The 13700-nt window shown below is 40.9% G+C and overlaps 1 protein-coding gene across 4 annotated transcripts in view; it reads right to left on the bottom strand.

Annotated features, from left to right (window-relative positions):
• The window catches only part of napepld (N-acyl phosphatidylethanolamine phospholipase D), a 38214-nt gene that overhangs the window by 4178 nt on the left and 20336 nt on the right, over positions 1–13700 (bottom strand). The gene's annotated exons all lie outside the window — the stretch shown is intronic.

The raw sequence follows: 13700 nt of genomic DNA, 5'->3' as shown, positions 1-13700 counted from the left end.
GTGCGGGAGGTCACCTGGGATGACGGCCTGTGTCCACATGGTCGCCGCATTGTCGGCTATTTTGTGGGCTGGTCCGCGTCTCTGTGTGCAGGCCGCTACATGACCCCCACCCCCCCCCAGAACCAGCAATCGGGCTGTTGTCCATCGACTTGGGCAGTTTGCCCTTGCTTCGCAGGGGAAGAATGGAGACCGGCTGGTCACAGTCCAGATATGCCGGTTTCAGGCGGTTGACGGTAAAGGTCTCCTTACCGCTGATGTCGAGGATGTAAGTGGAGCTGTCCTGCTTTGCGGAAACTGCCAAAATGTTTGGCCTGGAAGTCAGCCTGAAGAAAACTGAGGTCCTCCATCAGCCAGCTCCCCACCATGACTACCAGCCCCCCCACATCTCCATCGGGCAAACAAAACTCAAAACGGTCAACCAGTTTACCTATCTCGGCTGCACCATTTCATCAGATGCAAGGATCGACAATGAGATAGACAACAGACTCGCCAAGGCAAATAGCGCCTTTGGAAGACTACACAAAAGAGTCTGGAAAAACAACCAACTGAAAAACCTCACAAAGATAAGCGTATACAGAGCCGTTGTCATACCCACACTCCTGTTCGGCTCCGAATCATGGGTCCTCTACCGGCACCACCTACGGCTCCTAGAACGCTTCCACCAGCGTTGTCTCCGCTCCATCCTCAACATCCATTGGAGCGCTCACACCCCTAACGTCGAGGTACTCGAGATGGCAGAGGTCGACAGCATCGAGTCCACACTGCTGAAGATCCAGCTGCGCTGGATGGGTCACGTCTCCAGAATGGAGGACCATCGCCTTCCCAAGATCGTATTATATGGCGAGCTCTCCACTGGCCACCGTGACAGAGGTGCACCAAAGAAAAGGTACAAGGACTGCCTAAAGAAATCTCTTGGTGCCTGCCACATTGACCACCGCCAGTGGGCTGATAACGCCTCAAACCGTGCATCTTGGCGCCTCACAGTTTGGCGGGCAGCAGCCTCCTTTGAAGAAGACCGCAGAGCCCACCTCACTGACAAAAGGCAAAGGAGGAAAAACCCAACACCCAACCCCAACCAACCAATTTTCCCTTGCAACCGCTGCAATCGTGTCTGCCTGTCCCGCATCGGACTGGTCAGCCACAAACGAGCCTGCAGCTGACGTGGACTTTTTATCCCCTCCATAAATCTTCGTCCGCGAAGCCAAGCCAAAGAAAAAAAAAAAGTGGAGCTGTTGGCCCTGATGACCCTGTAGGGCCCCTTGTAGGGGAGGCCAATGTGCTTTTATGAAAATTTCCCCCAATAGTAGTCAATGGGTCTTTGCTTTACAAATTTTTGAATGGTTTCTCAGTAAAGCTCTACCTTTGTAAAGCAGGGTATACCTGCAAATATGAAAAGTGGCTCAAAAGCTCTTTGCTGCTCAGAGCACTGATTGAGATTGAGGCAAGTGGAGGAATAGCTGTGGCTAGACAATGAAAAGACATGGGTCTTCCTCCCCTGCATTTTCCATTGTAGCCTTCCACAGGTTGTGGAAGACCTGATTTACTGAAATACAACATAGCACAAATTCTCCCATAAATGATTAAATAATTTTTCAAGATATGAAAGTTAGTTTCAGAAATGCAAACAAGTATTCATTAACAACTGGATACAGTTTATGTTTTATAATGGTAGTGTGAGGGTGAACATAGAAATATTCAAGTTATAGGAAGGAACAACACCAAATATTCAACCAGACAGTTTGTTATCCCCCTCTCTCTTACCCTTTCCCTCTATCTCCTTTCCTCCAGCTCCCCCCACTCTTCCCCTCCCTCTCTATTCAAAGCTACCCCCTTCCCTATCACTTCTCAGCTTTTTTTTCTTCTATCCTTCCACCTACGTCCACAGTTAGTGCACGTAGCGGTTAGTGCAGTGCCAGCGCCTCTGGTTAGAATCCAGCACTCAGGAGTTCTCCCCGTGACTAGGAGGGTTTCCTCCGGAAGCTCCACCCTCCAACAACCACGTACAAGATTTGTAGGTTAATTGGTCTAATTGGGCTCATGTGCCAAAAGTGCTGCATGTTTAAATTTAAAATTTATGACTTCTTATCTGTTAGCCTGTTGCTTCCTCCCCCTGCTCCTCCCCCTACCTTTTTATTCAGGTGCCTACCTGCTTTTTGGCCATACCTTGACAAAGGGATCAGGCCCAAAACATTGGTTACCCTTCATATAGAGTTTCTCCAGCACTTCTGTGTATTGAACTACAATCACAGCATCTTCAGACTTTAGTGTTTAACTTAATATGGTGTGGGTATGTATATGGTCCAACAAATGGATACAATTCAATAATAAGGTGCAATTTTACTCAAATAATAATTTCCAGTTCCCAATTCTATTTACAGTAATTCAATTTTTGTGAAACCTGGCCTAGTGAGTTATCATGGGTGGGCTTGCAGAAATCTATTGCATTGATTTTAATAATAAGTAGTTTTTAATGCATTAAACAATAGTTTGAGAGTAATTTTGTAAACCCTGGACATATTTTACATCAATAAATATAGTATAAATTAGAGTTTTGTTCTAGAATTCAGATAAACTTAAGGGATTTGAGCTATTGCAAATGATATAAAATTAGTGTTACTGTGTAATTATCATAATCCATATAATATTAATCACACCCTTTAGAATAACTACTGGATTTACAAATGGTTAGCACCAGTTTAATCTAATTCATATTTATTGAAGCCATTACTGTGCAACTAAAGAGACATGGAGATGAAGGTGGGTTCTCATGGCCTTAATAACTGCTGAAGGCCATTTCAAGGGGAAAGGGCAGGTTTGAACAAACCATGGGCAAAATAAAGACAACAACTCAAACCCAATTTTTATGATTTGGCTTTGGGTTGCTTCATGGACAAAGTAGAAAATAGCAAACATTTCTTCCATGCACTGGATCCCAAGAAGCCATCCAGATCCATCATGAAATACAAGGCCAGCAGCAGATGATAGTTAATAAGGTCAATGCCAAGAATCACTCAGGATATTCTGTTGAAATTTGTTTTGGTGAACTCACAAGATGGTCCATTCCTCGCCTTCCTCTATTCAATATAAAACATAGTTGATTTGATATTGGTTGCAAATCCACTTTCCTATATCTGCCCCATTGGTGTCAACTTTCATTTAGTTCAAAAATCTTGAATATATTCTGTGATGCAATCTTCATAGCTCTTGATTCATGATCCGATAATAAAACAATTCCCTCCTCATCTGCATCTTAAATGAGTGATCCCTTACTCAGAAACTCATCCCACATTTTCCAAGTATTCTTAAAATACTTGCACATTTCCCCGCAGCCTTCTAATGCTGTGGAGGAGAGAGCAACGGATGTGTATTATCTAGATATCTCATAGCTAATGTTTAGCTTTGGGCGGGTCAGAGTCAAAGTCCTTTGGCCACCTGCTAATTAAAATAAACCAACTACTTCAGTTACCATGCCAAAAAGAAGCTTAATTTGAGGCTGAAAATTATTTTAAATCCACCATCTATCATCTTAAATAGAAAGAAAACCATGGAGACAGACAGGTCATTTTGCCAAAGCTTTGATTACTGTTTTAGTTAATCATGAACACATTTCAAGTATGCAAGTTATGGTAAGAATATAGCATGAATAAACATGATTACAATTCCCAAATTACACTGACTGACAAACATATGATTAAATCTACAGCTTGTAAAAAGTGAGGTGTAACATAAGTCCCATACTACAGAGTGTCTGCCAGAAATAATAACTGGTATTAAAGTCCACAGGTTAGTGCTGGACTTGCATTTTCTATAAACTCTAAATTATTTTCTGAGATTTTTGTTCTCTTCTATTAGCTGTCAAGTCTAAAATCACCTTTACTCTCTCGACAGCAACCAAAATTTGCATTTAAATAGTATTTCACAAAACCATTATTAACCAAAACTTGACATCAAGCCACAGGAGATAAAGAACCAGGTGGGCAATAGATTAGACAAAGAGTTACATTTTAAGGATCATATTATGAGGAGAAAGAGGTGGGGAGATGGGAAGAAATTCCAAAGCAAAGAGGTGGAAATCAGGGTTGTGAAAAAGAGCCACACAGGTAGAGCCACAAGGTCCCAGAGATGTGGAGTACTGAGCCTATAGAGGAACAGTCATAAGTTTCAGACACTAAACCACCAATACCCACAATCCCTTCCTGTATTGTGTCTTGCAAAATAATTATGATATTATTATCATTTACTAATCTCATTTGTAATTAAATCAAATATAGTATTCAATATTTTAAGTATATAAAAAAGAAAATACTGAAAACAGTCAGCATTGCCCAACATTTGTGAAATAAGAAACCCAGTTCATGGGACAAGTCTATGGGTTAATGTGGTCTTTTTTTTTTACATTGGAGAAACCAAATGCAGATTGAGTCATTGCTTAGTGGAACAATTGCATTCAGTCCATTGAGGCAATTTTGAGCTCCCTGTTAATCTCACTTTAATCCTTTATTCCACTCTCACTCTGACATTTCTGCCTGCGGCCTTCTACATTGTATACTAGCACCCATTTTAACTTGAGGCACAAGCACCTAATGCACACCTGGGCATGGTGCAGCTTTTCTCTTTCCCAGTTTGGACAAGGGATCTTTGACCTGAAATTTCCATTCTGTTGTTCTGTCTGGCCTGCTAAATGCTTCCAGCATCTTCTGTTTTTAGTTCAGATTTCCAGCATTTTGAAGATTTTTTAAAAATTTAGCTTGCTCCCTGATTGACAGTGACTGTTGTCTGCTCTCTTTAAAGCTATGTCTAGTTTGATCTCATTGGCAAATTTGGGAGAATTTTATTTCTTGTTCATGTAAGCAAAATGGATGCTACTCTCAGACTCTTTAACCTCCACTACAACTGAACAATGTAAGAGTTCAAAGCATATTCCAAAATGGGAAAAAAATTATAATTACAAAGAGTAACAAACTTGATTTAAGATTAACTGTAAATTTATCAAATCCATATGAAGCTAAAAGTTTGGATGCTGTTGTACTTGCTGGCCTTCCCATTATTTTACACCAAGTTGGCTTAAAGTGGCAAGGGTCTGAAATTAATTAGGATTCCTGTCATTGTTCTAGCAAGCCCCCTGGAAAGCATCTATCTACATTCTATAAAAGACATGTACAGAGTCATGTGCTGGCCCAAGACTGGGATTTCCTAAGATGAAATGGTAGCCTGGACTTTTCAAGGAATGTAGATTTGCAGTGGTTGTTGCTCTAACCACTGACCAAAGGAACACTGGATGCCAAAAGAGCCAAGTAAACAATAGCCAATTGGTAGGTGTGTTTGCAGGAACCAACACCATCAGTGTCTGAGAGGTGTTGTAGAGTTGGACATTATGAAAGTATCCTTTCTTCAACCCAACATATCCATGTTGATCACTACAGCTATACTAATTCCTCTTCCCTTCATTAATTCCAAATCCCTTTTTGTTCATTCAGGTATCTGTGCAAATGTCTCCTAAATATTACTATTCTGCTTTCACCACATCCTCTGGCAGCATTACAAATATTAATATTTTCATGTGAAAAATATATCCAGACCCCTTTTAAATCTCTTCTCTCTCACCTTAAACCCTCTAGTTTAGATGATACCATCGTGGGTTACAAACACTAACTATCCACCCTATCAAGGCCTCTCATAATTTTATACACCTCTATCAGTCTCCTATGCTCTTTAAGCAAACAAACCTAGCCTGTCCAACTCTCCTTACAACTGAAGCTCCGCAATCAAGGCAACAGCTTTGTGAATTTTTTTTCTGCATTAATTGCATCTTTCCTGAAGCTGGTTTCTCCAAGACTATAATTTCTGTCGCCCTGTACTAAATGCATACCAGACATTGATCTAAAATAGTACCTTTGCCTTCCTGGCATAACACTGCTGAGCAGCCCTCTCATAATCCCACAAGTGTCAGCGTCAAGAGCAATTCCTTCATATACATTGGATCTTAAAGGGACAATCTATTTGATGTTGGTGCAGTTTCAACTTCAGAAGGACGTGGTCTTTATCACACAAATGCAGGATAGATCAGGGAAATAAGGATTCCCCGGTTCAAATGATTTATAACAAACTAATATGCAACAAGTATCTTTTATTTCAACCAATATTTTCTTCCCTTTTTACTTTTCATTCTACCCAACTTACATTTAGGCTAATCTATTAATACTTTAAGGAGAGAGAAAAAAAAAAATCACAATACAAGTACTTAAACTCCCAGCACCACAAAATATTCTACCATTGGCTATCCACATGTACCAGAGTTGAAAAGTAGAGGGGATTACCACTGATAACAGTAAATATTTTATCATTATACTGCAGATCTGAACTTTAAATTCATGTGTTTATATTTTTGATATACTCTTGCAACAGTGTCATCTGATCAATTTGTCCAATGTATTTTGTATCAGTGCAAAAAAGATTCTATTTGAAAGTAATTGCAGGATGGAAGAAGTACAGAATAAGAAAACTATTTCTACTGTGGCTTCCTCTAGAAAGTCCCAAGGCAATTTACACCCAATTAAATACTGCACCTCCCAACTGTAAATTGTGGGGTGGATCAGAAATACATTAGAACTACAAAACTTCTGAATGAACTGCTTCCTCAAAAACTTCACTGGAAAAAAAAGCATTAAGTGGAGTGCATTCCATTGTTAATGCAGAAAATAAATCCATTTACCTCAAGCATGCACTACATGACAATCTGATTCCTAGATTCTCCTGCAACCTTTCATTTTCAAACAACTGTACACCACAGTGCCCTCCTCTCTTATGAACTGATGCAATAGACTGAAAGATTAAATGATGCAAGGTCCCAGCATTAATCATCTTAAAGATAAGACAGAGACTCTAACTGCATGGCTCTGCCTATAGCCATTAACATATTAGATTTATTTTAAAGTCGACTCATTTGCCCTTTTACTAAACAAACATTTAACTGACAAAAAATGTCATTAAGCCTAGAGGAGATATCAGTTATAATTACATTCAAACATTGATATTATCTTCAAAGTTACAGAAAATTGTTTGAAACCACGTGACTGCTTCAGGACAATGTTCCCTCAGTCCTTCATCAAGCCCTGTTGGCCTTTTGTACACTTTGAATGCTATCCTGTAGCAGGGGTGATGGTAAAGCAGCACACAGGCAAGTAGAATCAGAATCTTTGAGGAGAGGTTCAGAGCACAGTTCCTTACATGTCAAGTTACTGAGCACAAGCAAGTTTAACCTGCTCTGAACAATTGATAATGCTATTTAAATGCAAGCAGTTTGAAAAGTAATACAGATAAATATCGAGCCTGGATTAGTACTTGGAACTACGGGCAGATCAATATCCCAGGATTCAGATGTTTCAGGGACAATAGAGGATACAAAAGAGGTGGAGAAGTTGCACTTAACAAGAACATCTTGGAGGGCTCATCCAGTGAGACAATCTGGGTGGAGCTCAAGAATATGAAAGGTGCAATCACAATGAAGGGTTATACTAAAGATTTCCAAATAGCCAGTAGGAAATACAGGAACAGACATGTTGGTGGATTATGGAAAGATATAAAAGCAACAAGGGAGTCATAGTTTCACCTATTACTGACTGATACTCCAGTGCCAGAAGCTTCGATTGGACAGAATTTGTTAGATGCATCCAGGAGAGTTTTTTGACACAGTATGTAGATGACCCAACCTGGGAAGGGGGACATACTAACCTTGTACAGCAAGTCCTTTGTTACAACATCAATGTAAATAAATAATAAAATTTCACTCACGCTTTGTTATTGGTTTTAACATTTCACTTAAAGTAGCACTTTCTAAGAAAGTATCAACAACATGAAGTGAGGACCTGCTGTATTGGGAAATGAGTCTGGCCAGCTGATCAGAGTTTTAGTGGGGGAGCCTTTTGGGAACAGTGATCATAACTCCTTAAGTTTATAGATAGATAAGAAGGATAAGACGACTGCAGGAGAAAGTTTAAATAAGGGAATGGCTAATTACAACAGGAGATTGAGAGGGTCGACTGGGAGCAGCTGTTATTAGCAAAGTTCATATCTGACATGTGGGTGTCATTCAAAGACCAGCTCGTCACAATTCAGGTTTAACACATCCCCACGAGGCAAAGATGGCAAGGTTTGGGAACCTTGATGGCAAGATGTTGCCCATTTCGTTAAAATGAAAAAGGCAGCGAATGCAAGGTTTTGAAAGCTGAGAACAGACAGAGCAAGTGAACGAAGTACTAAACCTATGGTTTTCAAACTGCCCCCTAAATTCACACTCCACCTTAAGCAATCCCTATGCCATAAGTGCTCTGTGGTTGGCAGGCTAATTCCTTGGATGAGGGTGTTGTCCTATTAGGAGAGATTAGTCTTTGGGTCTGTATTCCCTGGAGTTTAGAAGAATGAAGAGTGACCTGATTCAGACATGGTTGATGTTGCAATGTTTCCACTAATGGGAGTGTCATGAGCAAGGGTACATTGATGTAAGGGGGCACTCATTTAAAACTTGGGTTTGTAGAAATCTCTTCTCTCAGAGGGTATGAGCCCAGACCATTTTAGATATATTTAAAGTGGATATAGATAAATATTTGAAAGATCTAAGAATTGAGGGTTATGGGAAATTGGCACAGACCTACATAGATGATTATAGTGAATGACAGGACAGGCTTGAGGGGCCAGGTGCCCTACTCTTGTATTTTCTTGTGTTCGTGTGCTAGGAAAAATGTCTTTGTGCATCAAAGTCCAATGAATGGCATGGGCTATTCTCTGAAACATCCCTTATCAAGTCAATGTGCTTGCTCAGGGTTAGTTACTGAAGAGGCCAAGCCATTCAATGATGATAATGACTCTGTCTGCCTTACTGACATCTTATGCAATATTACATTTTCTGTTTTATTACATGACAATAAAAAGAATCTGGACCTTCTTGCACACCTCATACAATTTCCATGCTATTTTCTCCCACCATTCATCTCTTCACCAAACATCTTCAGCACCTGCTTAAATAACCAACACTCAACTTTCCGAGACATGGCTCGATTATTTATGTGACCCTTAACCTCTTTCCCAATGCAAACCAAATTCTGTTCCATCACATCCACAGCACTTTCCATGACCCGATCACTTCCTAGATCCACTCTCATCACCTAAACCATCAACTGCACTACTGTTGCTTAGACCCCACCATTGTCTTGCTGAGTCCTCCTCAATCATCTTCCCTCACTCTGCTGCCACTGTAGCAGTTTGGCAGTGGGTGGGGTTTTCACAGGTGCTCTCATTTCCTCCCACATCCTAAAGAATTGCCTGTTGGTTACTGTACATTTCCTCTAATATGAGTGGGTGGCAGGAGAATCAGGGGGAGGTTTATGGGTGTGAAGGAGAAAAGGTTACTGGAGAATGGAACTCATGGGAATGCCTTGTCAACTACATAGATTCCTTGAGCATAGGTTGTCTCACTGCCAAAGTAATTTCAAACTATTTTATCAGTGCAGCCTACAGCAGAATGAATAGCAATGAACAGACTCAGAACCAGGTTGGGACTAATTCATGGTATTTATTTGGAGTGTTTCTGGTCACCTCATTACAGAAAGGATGTGGATTATGGAGAGGGTGCAGAGATTTACCAGGATATTGTCTGGATGGGTGAACATGTCTTATGAAGCTAAGGTTAACAGAGCTAGTGCTTTTCTCATTGGGGTGAAGAAGGATGAGAGGTGATGACAGAGGCCTACAGGACTATGAGAGACATAGATACGGTGCACAGCCAGCAGCTGTTTCCTGGGGCAGGAATAGCAAATACCAGAGGACATCTGTACGAGGTGAGGGGAGGAAAGTTTAAGGGAGATGTCAAAGGTTAAGTTTATATTTTTACAGAGAGTAATGGGTGCCTGGAATGCATCATTGGGGTGGTGGTGGTGAAGGCTGGTACAATAGGGAGATTTGAAAGACTCTTAGGCACATGGATGAAAGAAAAACAGAGGGTTATAAATGTGAGTTAGGGATGGTTTAGTTTGTTGAGTAGGTTTACATAGGTCAGCACAACATGGTGGGCAGAAAGGCCTGTAATGTGCTATAATGTTCTATAAGGGTTTGAGTAGGTTTACACAGGTCAGCACAACATGGTGGGCAGAAAGGCCTGTACTGTGCTATAATGTTCTATAAGGGTTTGTAATCGCCCAGAGATCACTACAGATGACTGGGTACAGTACCTGTGCACACCTTGATAATATTTCTTTATGTCCTGGATCTACAAGAGGCAGATATTTTCATCCTCTGTAGAGATGGCATTCTCTAGTTTTATCTTTCACATATAGAGGAAGCCTCTATTGTTGCCTCTATTCATTCCATAGTTTATAACTACAAGGTAATACACCATAATCTGAGCAGGAAACCTGCTGAGTTTAACCACATGAGGAAGCAGAATTTTCAACAACACAGTTGAATGAACAAGTGTTCAAGAGCATTCTGGTCTAATGGCCACATCTGTCATTGTTAATTCACCTCTTTGTCATTGTTGGGCTCATTAACTTCTCTGAATCATTTTCCTACATTCCCTTCACATCTATCATTTTAACAACAGGAAGCTGAAAACCATTAACCCCACTATCCAGAATCCTAAACAGCTGCAATTTAAGATACTACTTGAATTTGCTGAGGAGATAATAAATGGAAATTTCTGCAGTTTTGAACAAGTCACAAAATTCGTTGCTTTGTGGCAGCATTATACTGCAATCATTCACATAAACCACCTTACAAAAATAAATAAAAATTTGTGTGAAAAGTCAAATTAAGGCAGTGTCGGTCGTTCATTAATCATTCAGAAATCTGATGGCAGAGGGGAAGAAGCTATCCTTGTGCGGCTGAGTGCCCGTCTTCAGGCTCCTGTACCTTTTCCTTGAGGGTAGCAGAGTGAAGAGGGCATGGCCTGGGTGGTGGGGGTCTTTGAGGATAGAGGCTGCTTTCTTAAGACACTGTCTCTTGTAGATGTCCTCGATGGAGTGAAGTTTGATGCTTGTGATGTTACAGGCCGAGATGACAACCCTCGGAGTTTTTTTCCTGTCCTGAGCGTTGGCACCTCCTACCAGATAGTGATGCAACCAGACAGAATACATCTGTAGGAGTTTTCGAGAATCTTCGATGACATACCGAATCTCCTCAAACACCTCACAAAGTATAGCCTCTGGCAAACCTTCTTCGTGATTGTATCAACGTGGAAGCTCCAGAACTCTGGACTGGTGGGTTGAGGATGAGAGACGGGTAAATGGATACACCTAGAACCTATCCTTAGAGAACTGGCAAACAACTAGTGGCAAAGCCTGGTGTGTAGATGACTGTTGATAGGCCCCCATCCAGACATCCGCTAAAATGTTCAAGTCCCTAAAGATTAATTTTTTTTTGATTAATGTAATTCCCAATTTAAATGCTGAAATACCTGAGGCATGAATATTCTAAATTTCACTGTTTTAGGGGAAATGGTCAAAATCCAGATGCAATCTACACCTGGATGAAATTATTCAAATACAATAAAATCCTCGTTATCCTGAATTCAAGCAACTGGAAACCTCAAGCACCTGGCAAAAATAAATCAAGAGAAATAAATAGGTAAAATATACAGAAGTTTAAAAGTGGCACACCTCGTCGTTAGTTTGCCAATCCATGCAACACACAGTCTCAAGCAACCAGAAAATCCACATTTCCAGCATCTACCAATCCCCAAAGATGCCAGATACCAGGGGTTTCACTGCATTATTTAGAATTGAAGTGGATGAATTAGATTGTATTCATCTAGGTAAGGAAGGCAGTTCAGGAATTAAATGGACAATTTCCTAGCAATATCACAACAGATCCTTCTACAATTCAGCTTCACAAAAAACCAGGTATGCAACCCACTTATCTATAGGTGTACTTGTTTGTCCACTAATGTCATTCAACATTTCTAAAGATGCATCACTGAATGAAGGATATCAGATCCCCATATCCTTTTCTAAATAAAATTCACATAATTCCAGTTATATTTATAAACTCAAACCATAGGAGGAGGGGAAAAAAATCAAGCTGGATTGCGACCATTTATTAACCTGCACTGGGCAGAGATTATCCATTGAGAGTAACACTATGAGCTGTCAAAGGAAGAAGAGTGGCTCAGTCTGGAGATCTCCAACCATCTTCCTATTGTTTTTGGGAAGCACAACTTGGCTAATGTCTTCGGGAAATGGTTATCATCAATAAATGCATAGATGATGCAGTATGGCATTTTCGGGAAATGCAAATGGGATGAGAGCAACTCCAAATAGTGCACTGTGACTCTTGAGAGTTCAGGAACCTTCAGGAAATGCAGCTTGGGTAGTGCCATTAGGAAACTTCACAAAACACACCTCCTGAATAGCTTTGATGAACTTCACAAACGCACCCTGCCCAAAACCTTCAAAGAACACACCCAAAGTAAACTCCTCAGGAAGTACAGGGTAATAAATACCTTAAAGAAATGCACTTGCACTAAGACTGTAGTGATATGATTGTATGTGCTGGCTGGCCCTCCCTCCAGGTGTCCTTCTACCTTGGTTCCTCCCTTAGTCTTACCCATGTGACCCTGGGCCATAAAAGTCGAGTCCCCTCTCCTTCCTGCTCATTCCTAGCCTTGGACCCGGGCCAGCAGCTCTAGTACAATAAAGCCTATTGTTCCCCTAAGTCTTTGTCCGAGTCATTATTGGGGCTACTGATAGTGCCCACAAAGACCTTCAGGAAATACAGTCTGGTTAAATTTTTTAAGAAAACAATGGTTAACACATCCTTGACACATTCTTCACCGGAAAACGTCAGGAACTGCACCCAACCTTATATAAACAGGAAAATCACAGATCTCATAGCTTCAGGAAACACATCAAATCTAATTCTATAAAGATTCACACCCTGGTTGATTCCTCCAGAAAGTACAACTTAACCTGGAGTACCTCAGGGCTCTGGGCTCAGCCCACTCCTGTTCATGCTACTGACGTAGGACTACATTGCCAGATCCAGCAGCGTCATCGATTTTGCAGATGACACATCAACAACAAGGTGTTACACTTCAGAGTAAAGATTTAAATCTTAGGGTTTGGTGTGAGGGTAACAAACTGAGTCTCAATGTAGACAAGAAGGAGATGATTGTGGACTTCAAGAGGACCAGGAATGACCACCCTCCACAACACATCAACAACTTTGTAGCAGAGAGAGAGTGGAGAGCACCAAGTGGCAAAGAGGATCACTAGAGTCTCCCTCCCTCTCCTCATTGATATGATCTTCCGGTATCATTGTCTGAAGAGGGCGCGCAAAATCATTGAGGACCCCTTCCAACCCACATACAGCATCTTTCAGCTCCTCCCATTGGGAAAGAGATCCAGGAGTATCAGAGCCAGCCCCACCAGGCTGAGGAACAGCTTCTTCTAATACTTTAAGGAAATGTACTTTGTGTAATATTTTAAGAAAACATCCCATTTAATAATTTCACAAAATGCATTCGCACTAACAACCCAAGCCGACTTCATAAGATGCATCCTGCCTAATATCTTGGTAGAAATGAACTTGAGTTAATGCTGACAGAAAGACTTTCCTAATACTTGAGCAACAATGTGAAAAAACAGCCAAGTGGTTTCACTGAGCAAATACAGTTGAGTGAATGCATTCAGACAATTTTAAGGGAAAAAATG

Source organism: Narcine bancroftii, chromosome 13 (genome assembly GCF_036971445.1).
Source record: "Narcine bancroftii isolate sNarBan1 chromosome 13, sNarBan1.hap1, whole genome shotgun sequence".
NCBI lineage: Eukaryota > Metazoa > Chordata > Chondrichthyes > Torpediniformes > Narcinidae > Narcine > Narcine bancroftii.
Note: the sequence above shows the minus strand (reverse complement) of the source record. Positions and strands in the feature narration are given on the sequence as shown.